This window comes from Pleurodeles waltl, chromosome 9 (genome assembly GCF_031143425.1).
Source record: "Pleurodeles waltl isolate 20211129_DDA chromosome 9, aPleWal1.hap1.20221129, whole genome shotgun sequence".
Taxonomy (NCBI): Eukaryota; Metazoa; Chordata; class Amphibia; order Caudata; family Salamandridae; genus Pleurodeles; species Pleurodeles waltl.
The window spans coordinates 860,192,885-860,206,851 of NC_090448.1; the positions used below are offsets into that span (position 1 = coordinate 860,192,885).

General features: G+C 42.2%; 1 long non-coding RNA gene across 1 annotated transcript; it reads right to left on the bottom strand.

The window, feature by feature from the left end:
• Positions 1–4,944: 4,944 nt before the first annotated feature.
• LOC138258733 (uncharacterized) lies at positions 4,945–6,473 on the bottom strand. The gene is made up of 3 exons (XR_011198532.1): positions 6,422–6,473; positions 5,629–5,681; positions 4,945–5,261 (listed from the first exon to the last, which is right to left on the bottom strand). It is a non-coding gene; the product is annotated as an uncharacterized lncRNA (long non-coding RNA).
• Between the last annotated feature and the right edge of the window lie 7,494 nt (positions 6,474–13,967).

Here is a 13,967-nt window from a genome sequence, read left to right on the forward strand (position 1 = left end):
GTCGTCACACCATTTGTATTAATTATGTTTCTGATCCGTGTCCTAGATAAATGAGATCAGAACTTTAGTATATCATGCCACTGCTGGTGCTAATCATACTCTAGCACAACCTCACAAGCTGATGCAAACTGAGGGCCATATTTATACTTTTTGACGCAAAACTGCGCTAACGCAGTTTTGCGCCAAAAAAATTAGCGCGGGCTAACGCCATTCTGAAGCGCCATGCGGGCGCCGTATTTATTGAATGCCGTTAGCCGGCGTTAGTCGACCGCGCTGCCTGGTGTGTGTGAAAAAAAAACACGTACACCAGGCAGCGCCGGCGTAGGGAAAAATGGCGTTTGGGGGTCCAAAAATGGGGCAAGTCAGGCTGAGGCAAAAAAATCGTCTTAACCCGATTTGCGCCATTTTTTTTTGGCGCCCAGACGCCATTAACATGACTCCTGTCTTAGCAAAGACAGGAGTCATGCCCCCTTGCCCAATGGCCATGCCCAGGGGACTTCTGTCCCCTGGGCATGGTCATTGGGCATAGTGGCATGTAGGGGGGCACAAATCAGGCCCCCCTATGCCACAATTTTTTTTTTGTTTTAAACTTACCACAACTTACCTTTTCTTCCCTGGGATGGGTCCCTCCAGCCTTGGGTGTCCTCCTGGGGTGGGCAAGGGTGGCAGGGGGTGTCCCTGGGGGCTTGGGAGGGCACCTCTGGGCTCATTCTGAGCCCACAGGTCCCTTAACGCCTGCCCTGACCCAGGCGCTAAAATCCGGCGCAAATGCGGGTTTTTTAGTCCCGCCCACTCCCGGGCGTCATTTTTGCCCGGGAGTATAAATCTGACGCAATAGCATCGGAGTCATTTTTTAAGACGGGAACGCCTACCTTGCATATCATTAACGCAAGGAAGGTGTTCACGCAAAAAAATGACGCTAACTCCATGAACTTTGGCGCTAGACGCGTCTAACACCAAAGTATAAATATGGAGTTAGTTTTGCGTTGAATTTGCGTAGAAAAAAACGACGCAAATTCGGCGCAAACGGAGTATAAATATGCCCCTGAGTCTGCTTGATCTGGAGCTCGCACTTAGGGTCCAAAGTACGTAGCTTTTGGTTTGCAATTTCCATATAGCAAATTTTTGTGATTCGCTGTTTTACACTGTTTGTGATTCACAAAGTTTCGCAAATGGACCTACCTCATCAATATTCATGAGGTAGATCACAATTTGCGACCCATTGGAAATGGCCAAAAATCATAGGCTTGGTGGTCTGCTGGGGTCAGCAGACCAGCATGTCTGATTATTTTTTAAATAAAGCATTGCTTTTAAATGCTGCTCATTTTCCTTAAAAGAAAACTGGATGCATTTCAAAAAGAAAAATGAAAAGTTTTCTTTTCAATTTTCAAAAGTAGGCAGTGGTCTGTCGGACCACTGCCTGCCCTAAAAAAAAAATTGTACCCACATTCACAAGGGAAAATAGTCCCTTCAAGGGAGTCCATAAGATCTGACTGTTTTGCAGCCACAGTTCAGGTGCAAAACATTCACATATACCACCTTGAGTCGCTGTTAACAAGAAACACCCTTAACACGTCTTTCCTAATACCGACTCGCTAACCTATTTTGCGATTCCGTAATAGGTTACTGAAACTCAAAATAGGGTTTTGTAAATGGAAAAACGCTTTTTAGAAGTCGCAAATGGTCCGATTCTGCAAATTGGACCATTTGTGACTGATAAATAGTTCTGTTCATCTGGCCCCAAATTCGCTCCAGTTGAGCCTCGCATGCGAACCATAATTATATTTGTCAAATAAATAATACAGCAGGCCTTAGAAAAATAACATATTTTACACTGCTGAAGAAAACGAAAAGTAGGAACATTCTTACCTGTTTGACTTATGTGTATATGCGAAAAGAAAACAGGAAGTAGTCATAGGAATGCTTCATTTTCTATTGCATGTGTGGAAGTGGGAAAAAGGAAGCCATCTAGTGCAGTAGAGTTAGTAGTTTTTTAGTTTGTTTGGGTATCTTCTGCCATTTAAGTAACAAACATTCTGTAAGGACTGTGCAGAGGAAGATGGGCACAGAGGTAATGCACATGTTGATTTCATGCTTTTTGCAGCACATAGTTGTGCATATAGCACAGATTGCTTGGGGTTTCCTGTTGTTTGTGGGTCGAGCAAGAGCTTTGATCTTTTTGGTTTGAGACTGTTCTTTGCTGGCTGTACCTTTTCACATTGCTGACATATCACCTATGAATGAGGTTTTGGGTGAGGTATGTTCATATTGTTAGTGTGACTAGCTAGGGGTGTATGTGGGTCCTTTTGGGTGACTGTGGATCTGTGAAAACTGTGTGAAAATGATTTTGGCTAAGCAATTTTACTTCTGTAAGCTTGGGCTACGCTTGTGAGGTATAGTGTCAAGTGTCCACACAATTACAGAGTTTGCTCAGCAGTGCCCAGAAGGGAAGAATGAGGTGTCTCTCTAGAAGGGTTTGTCTACATGCACATCCAAGAAGTGTATGGTTAACACACCATGCCCCAAGCACAAGCAAAGTGGAGTCGGGCAATGATATATTTAGGCTAACCTGTTTAATTGTAAACATAATGGATAAAACTCCTCTGAGAAGGTAACAGCCCTCATTAGTGTAAACATATAAACCTGCACACCCACAAATTAAAATCCATTCAAAGAAAGGAAACAGAAAGAGCAAGTCTTTTTTATTTCTTCCTGAAGGTGCCCACAACATGTAGCTTTGTTATGCAAGGTTGAAGGTTATTCTGCTTGCATTTTGATGTTTAGGGATGTCACTAAAATATTGTTTCTTCCTACTTTTGTTCCCTCTATTCTGAGTGTTTGAATTAAATGTGCAAGGTTTAGAAGCATGTTTCAGGTCTGGTATAATTATTTTATACACTGCTGATAGTCTGGGTATGTTAAAATTATATTTGATCCTTTGGCAGTGTTTAATTGCTTTACTGATTGGCAAAATGGCTGGCTAATAAGAGTCTTAGACAATATGTATTCTCACATTTACCCAAAGACACAAAATGGGTAAAACAAACTATTTGCTACATTGGCCCCCTTTTTCAACAAGTCAGTACTGACAGCCGGTCAAATGCCAAACATCCAGGTTTTAAACATTTATTGCAAAATGTAATGACACGAAAACGTGAAAAGGGTGCTGTCACCGTGCACATGAAACTGTTGAAAACATGGTAGAAGACTTTCCACATTCTCACACAGTTCATAGATGTGAGGTATCCCATTGTTATGTGTGGTACCTTCAGCTAATCCTGGATTTTTACTCAACTGCACTACAGTGCTGGGCTTTTGGAGTCCACAGTTACAATGTGATAGATCTGGCATCCTTAGGGTGGCCTTCCCCCAAACATTTTGCCTGTTTGCCTCACATTTTTGCTGATGTCTTTTTGTTGGCCTAAGGACTCTGAGCACATTACCACTGCCAGCTAATGCTAAAGTGCATGTGCTTTCTCCCCTAAACATGGTTTGATTGGTACATCTACAATTGCCATATTAAATTTACTTATAAGTTCCCAGCAAAGTGCACCATATGTGAACAGGGGCTGTAATATAAATTGTGATAGTGGGACTGCAGCACTGCTTGTGTCACCCACTCAAGTAGCCCTGTATGTGCAGTTCGCACTGCCATGTTGACTTGGCATTTGATACCTCTTTCCAAGCTATAAAATCCCCTTTTATTACACATACATCACCCCTAAAGTAAGCCCTGGTAGACCATAGGGCAAGGTGCTATGTAATTAAAAGGCAAGGCATATGCTTTTAAGTTTTATATGCCCTGGTAGGGAAAACCTCTTGGATTCATTTTTCACTACTATGAGGCCTACCCTTTTCATAGGTTAACACTGGGGATAATACATTTAATACGTTGTAATTGCTAATTGAGAAGAAGTAGCTATATCATGTTTAGTACCTATGGAATGGTAATGAAAATCCCTTTGAATGGTAAAGTCAGATTTATTGTTACCATTTTAAAAATGCCACTTGTAGAAACTTGTAATTTTCCTGCTTTTAGCCCTGAGTGCTTGCAGCTTGTCTCCAAAGCACATCTGTGCTGGGGGATAGCTAGACTTTGTACATTCTCTCCAGACAGCCACACACAAAGGGCACTTAGGAGTTACTGATAGGCCATCACATCCTGATGGCCCCTCCTGGGCAGGATGTATGGGAGGAGCTGACACCTGTACCTGAATAGACAGTGTTCTGCTTCAGCCCAAAGGGATGTAGAACCACCTGCAGTGAGTCTGGAGCCAGGGAAAGAAGAAAGGACATCTGTGTACTTCAACCCCCCCCCAGTTCAAAGGCACAACTGGGTATAAGTACTGGACTCTACCATATCAATACACTGCTGGATCTATAAAGAACTAAAGAACTCTGCCAGGAAGAGGGACTCTTGTGCTGCCACAAGGGCTGCTACGCTGGACTGCTGCTGTGGAAGAATTGCTTTTCTGCTGTGCTGCCCTGCTGCCTGCTGCCATCTGACCTGCTGAGGAAGGACTGGACCCATCTCACTGGAACCCAGAGTGATTCCAAGGGATTGTTTGTTTCCCTCCTGTTCTTCTGTAGTCTCAGGGACACAATAGACTTCCAACACATTAACAGCACCTGGACTTTGTTTGCTGCCATTCTTGCCCTGCCAAATAGTGCCAATCCAGTCCTGGACCCTCGGAAGTGGGTACTAAGTGCTACAACTGCCATAACCTGCACGAACAGAACAGCTCATCTTCATTGATGAAATCAATAATATTGGAGCACTCAGACTTGTATTTTAAATCATTAATATAGTACTTAATGGGACCATCGGGAGAATTCTATTCCAATGACTCATAGGTGAGGAGAGAAAGAAAACCGAGCATTATGAAATGTAGAATTATATGGGTGTCCACATTCATTTGGTCATTATTATCTTTATTAATGATACATTTCTATATATAAAAAAAAGACAACACATAACTCATAAAATCCAAACTTCATGTGGTTACATGAGAAACCAACAATAATTTTCTCTCCTTAGAAAATGCAGCAAAAAACTGTCCATTCATATAGGGTTCCATTCGACAATGAAACTCAAAATGTCCAATCCTTATAAAGCATCGATCAATAAGAGTGAATTCAGTTCATGTGATATTTGTCCAGATGTCCAGTCTTTATAGGTCTTCAATTGATGGAAATAAGCTTCAGCCCATGAGATGTTTTAACTGACACATGTTTCGTCCGAATCCCGGATTTTATCAAGGCTGACAAGATGTTGACAACAAAAGAGAAGATATTTTGTCATTTATTCAATATATCTGTTGACTCACAAATATTAGTAACGCCCAATTGATATGTGATAGGTCAACAACTATCAAAGATACCTTATAGTCCAATATACCACGTTGTCAGTTTAGAAAATCCTTTATTCCAGAATTACAGTGCCGCATGTATGTGAAAAGGATTGCAATATGAGTATAGTTCAACACCCATACATTCAAAGAAAAGTAGTTGATGCAAAGCGACCCATCAGTGATCCATTGTAGTGTGAAGCATGCTTTGTTAGTAAGAATTAGGAATCAGAGATGAGAAATTCTCACAAACCCATGCTGAAAAGGATACTAACTATACCTTATGTTTTGTTCCTACTATACTCCAAAATTCCGATTTATTGGGATTCAACTCTGTAAAATAATGTCCTAAGAGTTTATGCGATGTCCCACATTTATTTTTGAACAATCTAAAGCTCAAACTCTATGTCCACCCATGCCATGTTAATCGATTTTATGGTTTGTAACTAATTTGCTTCTCAATCTACTATTTAAGCTCTTCATTGTCACTCATTCACCTATGTTTGGAAATTTGAGACTCTCAATGTGCAGAAAAGTATCACATATAGTATCTTATACACATCTCAAAATGGTGAGCAACAGAAGTAATACAATTGAGTAAAATAACCGGTAACCAAACAATTGCAAAATATAGAGGGTATTGATAGATTAATACAACATTTTGACTAAATGATAATCCATCCAACAGTAACCATGAAGTAAATTTCGCCACTAAGTTTGATTATATTTACACAATCATAAAAGGCCAAACAAAACCAATATGGGTATGTTGATAAAGAATATATTCATTATTAGAAGTAACATCTATTATATGACTTCACACCCTATAGTAAAATACATAACACTTTCGGGTTCCAGTGTCTATGTAGGGACTTGCATAATTCATCCTCAGATCAGGAAAACATATTGTATATATAATAATATTGTTCAGGACAAGAACCCATAAATGATAGATCGTTATGTTTATCCCAAAGCTACTTACATACATTTTGACTCAAAAATCCCTTTTTTAAGAATTGGAATGCGTTTATCTACCTGCGACTTGCAATTACGATTTTCTGAATTAGTCTTACCTCTGAATCCAGACTTGTCCGATGCTTCGTAAACACTATCTCTCATGTGCAATCAAACCCAAATCGTTGGGCACGAAGGAATTTAAAGGTCCGCTAACCAATCTGAGAACTGTTCGGTGTCAGGTGAATGTGCGACCGAGCGGTATTTTCAACATCGTGGTGGCCATTTTGTAGTGGCAAAATTGACAGTTTGTTATATTAGAGACACAGCAGTCTTTACGGCTCAACAGCAAAAGTGTTAAGTTTATACCAGCCTTAATTCTCATAACCAAATTATATAATTAAAGCAATTTTTGTATTTGCGGACCACATCACTTTCTTTCAAAAATACAAAGTTCCACAATTCTTTCCTAAATTATGTTTTTGTTCCCAACTTAGTAGCTTTCAATCCACTATTCGTCAGAATCAGAATCATTTATTCGGACTCAAAGGAAACCTCATCGACGGCGCTAGTTGTAAACAATCAAACTGACTAATTCGAACTTGTACACTACCTCATCGACGTCACTAGATATATATCAACTGACCCCTTTAAAAAAGGGAAGGTAATTTTAAAAAACCCATAAATTAAATGGCCTATTCTGTGTATTATTGAGTCAGTATTCAATATGAAAGTGCGTACATAATCACAGCGGGCACTGATAAACAATAAAAAATAAGATGACAACTACAACTAAATCCAATGGCCTATTCTATGTATTGGCAGGTCAATATTCAATATAAAAGTGCGTGCATAATCACAGCGGGCATTGATAAACAATAAAGAATAAAACAACAACTGCAACTACTTTTGTGATACAGAAAAATTACCTTAAGCATCCCAAATAACGTTTTATATAACTCTGAGCCACATGTTTCTTCTGAATATGATTAAAAGATTGTGTTAATAATTACAATCTAATTAAAAAAACATTCTGTATATATAATTGAGATGTTACAATTCCCTCATGATCTAAGGGATTCCATACCACACAAAAATGCCAGACACAATACCACAAATATATCAGAATCCAATCTCCATACTTACTCTCAAAATTACCATATAAATTCCTATTTTCATAATCAAATCAATCAAAAAAGGTATGACATTTCAAATCATACAGCGTACACCACCTTAAGTGAGTCCATCCTCTGTTAGTATTGCATATTAACAGCACCCATGTGTGTCAATAGGATGATATAAAAATAGAGGTTAAGGCAACATTTCATAAATACATGCAAAAGTATTAGCCTGAAAATTTCTATAATCAAATTACATACATACTTAACTATATTATGGATTGTTTGACATATCTTCTGATTTCCAAAACATATGAAATTGCTATTAATACATTGATATGCAATTAGTCTCAATTCAATATTGACCATTATATTTTTGTAATCATCAATAAAGATTACATCATTTGTTCAGCATGATATCCACACAAATCATCATTTGTCATTGCATTTCATAGGAAGTGGTGCATTTCATCATCTATGTTAATACCCTTTTCAATAGATTGCAATCTAATAATCCATCTAGCCTTGTTTCTTTTAAGATCCAGCATTCTGCCACCAACTCTAGGGTGTGATGAAGTATGACTGATACCCATATATTTTATTTCTGGAATCTCCAATACGCCATGTTTCGGACTCATGTGACATATTAAGGGCGATGTAAAATCATTGTTCCGTAGTTCCATTTGACAAAATGCTTAAGATGAAAAGGAATTGGAGTCACCCAGAATCAGGGAAAACCGAGTTAAATCTTTTGGAAAATAGATTTCTCCAAAGAGGCTACTCAAAGAGTTTACTAGTGACATCTAGAAAAAGGATTAACAAATTATCGAGAACTTCCATAATGAGAGCAAATAGTAGATCGAGATCTCATTCACTGGCAGAGGTGAAGAGAACTGTCACTGAGTGCAAAAAGCACTGGAGAAATTGTCCAACAACAGAAAGGAAGCACTTCAGACTGGAGGTGGAAGTCTTGCACTCCAGGAGGACCTGGGTGAGCTGGAGGAGATGGTCAGGACAGTGCAGACTACCAACCACCACCACAAATGCAGGGTAAGTTGCAAGGGGGAATTAACTGCCATCATTCAAATGCCAGAAGGGGAAGGTAGATAGAACACACCCAATGCATGCTAAAGGAGTGCCTGGGGACACATTCATTGTGAATCCAGATGCCCCATCTTCAAACAAGCAACACATGTACACACACTTTGATTGTGCCATGCTCCCCAACATATACACAACGTGGATATAGACCAATCACCAGGGCTATACTCCACCACGTAAATATGCACCACATAGGTTAGAAAGGACATGTATATACTGTTCTACAGGGATGTGCTATCACAACACCCCTTGCATATTGTCAATGTCCTGTACCCACACAACTTAGACATCTGACACTAGGATGAAAGTCAATACCATTGAGTGGGCTCTGGGTGATGTATCTCGCAAAAATGCTTCCCTACCTTCTTATAGCATTGCCAGTACACATGTGTGTCACATCTTGCAGCACACATTGAAATACTACCTTAGCTAACATTACTTGTACATGTGTAAGAAGGGACACGACCGTGCACAGAAACAATTCAACCCCTCAAGGCAGCCACACCTACATCATCCAGCAACAATGCATGCTTCGGTGCAGGGAGAACAAATCAGTGCATCTGCAGGGGAAATTGCAGGGCTGTCCCGTATCCCAGTAAACATGGCACTTTTCTGTGTAACTAACCTGGTGCAGTGTTGAGTCACACATATTGCTGCTGACCTGAACTGTGACACAAGAGAAATTTATGCACTAAAGCTTGCAACCCGTGGAACACAACACATACAGGGTGAACCCACAACAACTCAGGCACAACCATATTACACACATGGGAATGGGCAAACAATTGAACAAATACAACGCATGGTGCATTTCTATGAACATAATGGCACCCATTATGACATTTGCCGGCAGAGGCTGCCTGCCAAAGTCCTGTGTTGGAAAGACCAAGGGGCATATTTATACTCTGTTTGCGCCGAATGTGCGTCAAAAGTTTTGACTCACAATCAGCGCAAACCCTGCCCCATATTTATACTTTGACGTCCGACCCCACGCCATTTTTTGGAAGGGGGAACCAGCCATGTGTTAATTATATGCAAGGTAGGCGTTCCCTTCCAAAAAATGACTTTAAGGCCTGTGCCCCATAGTTATACTCTGACGTCATTTTGATGCACAGGAGGGGGCAGGCCTTAAAAAACGGCGCACAGCCTGATGGGCGCAATTTTTTAAATTGGGGGCAGGCGTTAAGGGACCTGTGGGCTCAGAAGGAGCCCAGAGGTGCCCTCCCATGCCCCCAGGGACACCCCCTGCCACCTTTGCCCACCCCAGGAGGACACCCAAGGATGGAGGGACCCATCCCAGGGAAGTTGAGGTAAGTTGAGGTAAGTATTTTTTTTCGTTTGTTTTTTTTGTGGCATAGGGGGGCCTGATTTGGGCCCCCCTACATGCCACTATGCCCAATGACCATGCCCAGGGGGCATAAGTCCCCCGGGCATGGCCATTGGGCAAGGGGGCATGACTCCTGTCTTTGCTAAGACAGGAGTCATGTCAATGGAGGTTGGGCGTAAAACAAAATGGCGCAAATCGGGTTGAGGCCTGAATTTTGCCTCAGACCTGACTTGCCCCATTTTTTGGCGCACAACCCTCATTTTCCCATACGCCGGCGCTGCCTGGTGTGAGTTCCTTTTTTTTGACGCACACCAGTCCGCAGCGCCGGCTAACGTCATTCAATAAATAAGGCTCCCGCATGGTGCGTTGGAATGGCGTTAGCCAGGGGTAAAATTTTTGACACACAACTGCGTTGGCGCAGTTGTGCGTCAATAAGGATAAATATGGGCCCAAGTGCGGTCTTCCCTCCGCAGTAGGCATTATGAGATTCTGGCTGGGACGGTAGGTGGAAACCATGTCTCGGGCAGCCAGCACTGTGGGAAACTCACCACAACATTGATGATGGCTACTAATAGAGGCACTGCCAATGTTGGTGTGTTCTCATCACTGCCTGTAAATTGGGCAGTGGAAAGCTCAAAAGGGCTGCCCATAGGGACCTCTGCACTGCCCATGCCAAGTGCATGGGCAGTGCAGGGGCAGCCAGGGGCACCCCACACCCCATTATCACCAGCTGTTGCATGCTGGACAGACTGCCATGCAAAGGCTGGTGGAAAAGTTGAGTAATAATCTGGAGGGCAGCGCTGATTGCAGTGCTGGCCTGGAAGATCAAGGCCGGTGGCACTGCCTGCCCGCAGGCTGCCGGCAACCTGCCAGTTCTAGGCCATTGGACCGTGGCACTTACACCATGGTCCCAATGTGCCTGTTGGACTGCTGCAGTTGGTGATAGTCCGAGCACCACTGTAAATGAGGTAGTCATAGGACCGCCATACTCGTCATGAGGAACCATGTGTGCAGTGCAAGTAGCTGCAATCACACCATCAAACAAGATAGAGGCCCTAATCAAGCTGGAAATGAAGGCGGATGCCTATGTACCAACTTAGGCTGGATCGTGCACTGAAATTCAGTACACCCTTGTGCCAGTCGTACATTAGCTGTCCAGCACCAACCCCACATCACTTGCACCATAGTGCAAGGAAGGCTGCGTTGAGGAGGAGAATATTGTTTTGTAGTAAGGAGGACCTTTCTGCACAACAAGAAACTGATATGGCAATCTGCTTGGTCCATGTGTGCAGTGTAACGCAACACACATTGACAAAGGAAACCATGAGGAGGAAATCAAGTATATGTCAACATTGCGCCCTGCCCATGTCACCCCAGGGATGGTGATAGATATTGGCACAGCCTCAGGTCAACAAAAACACGTAAATCTGGGACTGCATAAAAAATGCAATGGGTTTTGGAATGGGCCACTCACAGCAACAGCCAATGCATGCCCCTTCCACACAAAGTGCAGCATCGGAAGGGGCATATTTTTACATGGTGGCGTCAAGGCACAGGAATTGGTCTAATGCCACCTACTAAATATGACACAGCCCATACTGCCACCGGAGCACCCCTTCATGTGCCACTCCATTGGCACTATTGGCTAAAAATATATGCCACATAATGTGCAATAATAACCTTGGGCCTTTAACTAGTCACTGAGCCTCCACTACAGAATACCATCAGTGCTGGCAGTATGGCTGGCCCCTTATTATGACTTTTCCGCTGGACCTGCAGACGGAAACGCTGTTTCCGTCCGCTGACCCAGCGGAAAAGTCACATCAACATTGAAGCTGGCTCATAATAGAGCTTACTTTGGGGACCACACATTCACTGTGGGCCCTACTATGGCTGACACTGGTCTACGCAATAAATCCTCTTTCACACCACCTAGTGCTTCTATTGCAGTGGAAATCTTGTAGTTTGAACAAGTGGTCATAAAAGATATCAATGACATTGATCCTACCTCTCTAAGGGTATTCCATAATACAACAAGGGAAGAAAAGAAAGCGCTACAAGACCTAGCCAACAATACAAGCATAGTCATAAAACCAGCAGGCAAAGGGGGGGTGCCCTCGTCATTCAGACCATAGAAAACTATAAGAATGAGTGCTTAAGACTGCTGGGCGATTCACAGAATTATAAGAAACTACTGAAAGATCCAACTGTTTTCTTGCAAACTAAGATCAGCAGTATGGTTGAGCAAGCACTGGCACACAACTGGATTTCCCAGAAAGAGGGTGAGCTCCTGATAAACAGGAACCCACTGACCCCATACTTTTACAATATTCCCAAAATCCATAAAAACCTGGAAGCACCACCAGGGAGACCCATTGTGTCTAGCATAAACTCAGCTTTTGAACCCCTGTCCTGTTTTCCTGATGCTTTCCTCAGACCCATAGTCAAAAACACAGACACGTATTTGAAGGATACGAAGGATTTACTGTGTCTCCTTAAAGACAGGCCTTTCAACCCCACCATTGAAACTCTGTTGGATTTTGATGTGAAGAGCCTGTTCACCAGTCCACCTCACTCTGACATTTTACGCATTATAGAGGAGGTCATTTTTTATATAGACTGGGAGTACCAGACACCACGCAACTTGGTTCTGGAATGCTGCTTCTGGGCATTAACCAAGAACTTTTACTTTTTTTAAGACACTCTGTACCTTCAGAAAGATGGTACAAGCATGGGAAGCACCTTTCTTGCAAGTCTAGCAGGTCTTTAAGTTCACCACCTGGAGAAGGAAATAATTCTTAAAACCACCAACCCATATAGGGAAAACATCACTCTATGGAAAAGATACATTGACGATATCCTAGTCATTTGGAAAGGGCAGGAAACACAAATAGCCCCTTTTTTGGCATGGCTCAACGTGCAGGATCAGTTCCTGAAATTCACTCTAACAAAGAGTAAAGAACAACCAGCTTTCCTTAACCTTAACATTATAGCAACTAATGGCACCCTAAAAAACCACCACCCATGAGAAACCAACAGCTAAGAACTGTTTGCTAATATTTGACAGTGCACACCCTTGCCATTTGCAAGAGAACCTTCCCTTTGGCCAGTTCCTCAGACTCAGAAGAAACTGTTCTGAGGTATGTGACTATAAACAGCAAGCCTAGAACCTTGCATCAAAACTGGAGGCTAGAAATTACCCCCCCATAATCATCAACCATGCATGAAACGAGCACACAATAATAACAGAGAGGCCCTTTTGGACCCCCGTCCTCAGAAAGAAAAAGAGACAAAGCCCATATGTATTACGACATTCAATGGAGCCTCCAACCTGGTGAATAAGACTATCAACAAACATTGGCGCACTTTAAATAGCGTCTGTTTGGACCTTCCAAAACCTATCTTTTCCGATAGGTGTGGCAAAAGCATAAAGGACATACTGGTACACACCCGACCATGCCCACCCAAGAGAGGGTTGAACACCACCAACCTCCTACCACCACCAACAGGACATTACCCATGCGGCAATTGCAGTGTGTGCCATTTGACAAGCGAGACTAAGAGGGTTATTTTTAACAACAACTCCACATGGGAAATCAGGGGTTTTACTAACTGCAACACCCAAGGAGTAGTCTATATGATTACATGCCCTTGCAATCTGCATTACATAGGAATGACTACCTGCAAAACTAAGATTTGCATTGGGGAACATCGCAGTAACTTAAGTTGTGGCCACGCCACCACAAACATTTCCTCCCATTACATCAATAGCGCATACACAGTAGATGACTACCAATGGGTCATCCTTGAACATCACAAGGAGGTTAGGTCTAAATCCTTCCTTCTTGAAAGGGAACAGCGCTGGTTTTTCAAATTATGCACCCATCAACGTGGTCTGAATGAAAACATCCCATGGGGACAACTAGTGCAACACTATCAACTGTCCCCCTCATTTGAGCAAGACACCTACACATCCAATACCACATGCAGATATAACTAACATAGATTCCTTGAAATGATCACCAAGATACTTGAGAAACATTTTTCTCTAGCCCTGACATATGGCAGCTACCTTCTCGTGTATTTATATATTTTTGATTATTCTTTGTGACTCATTGG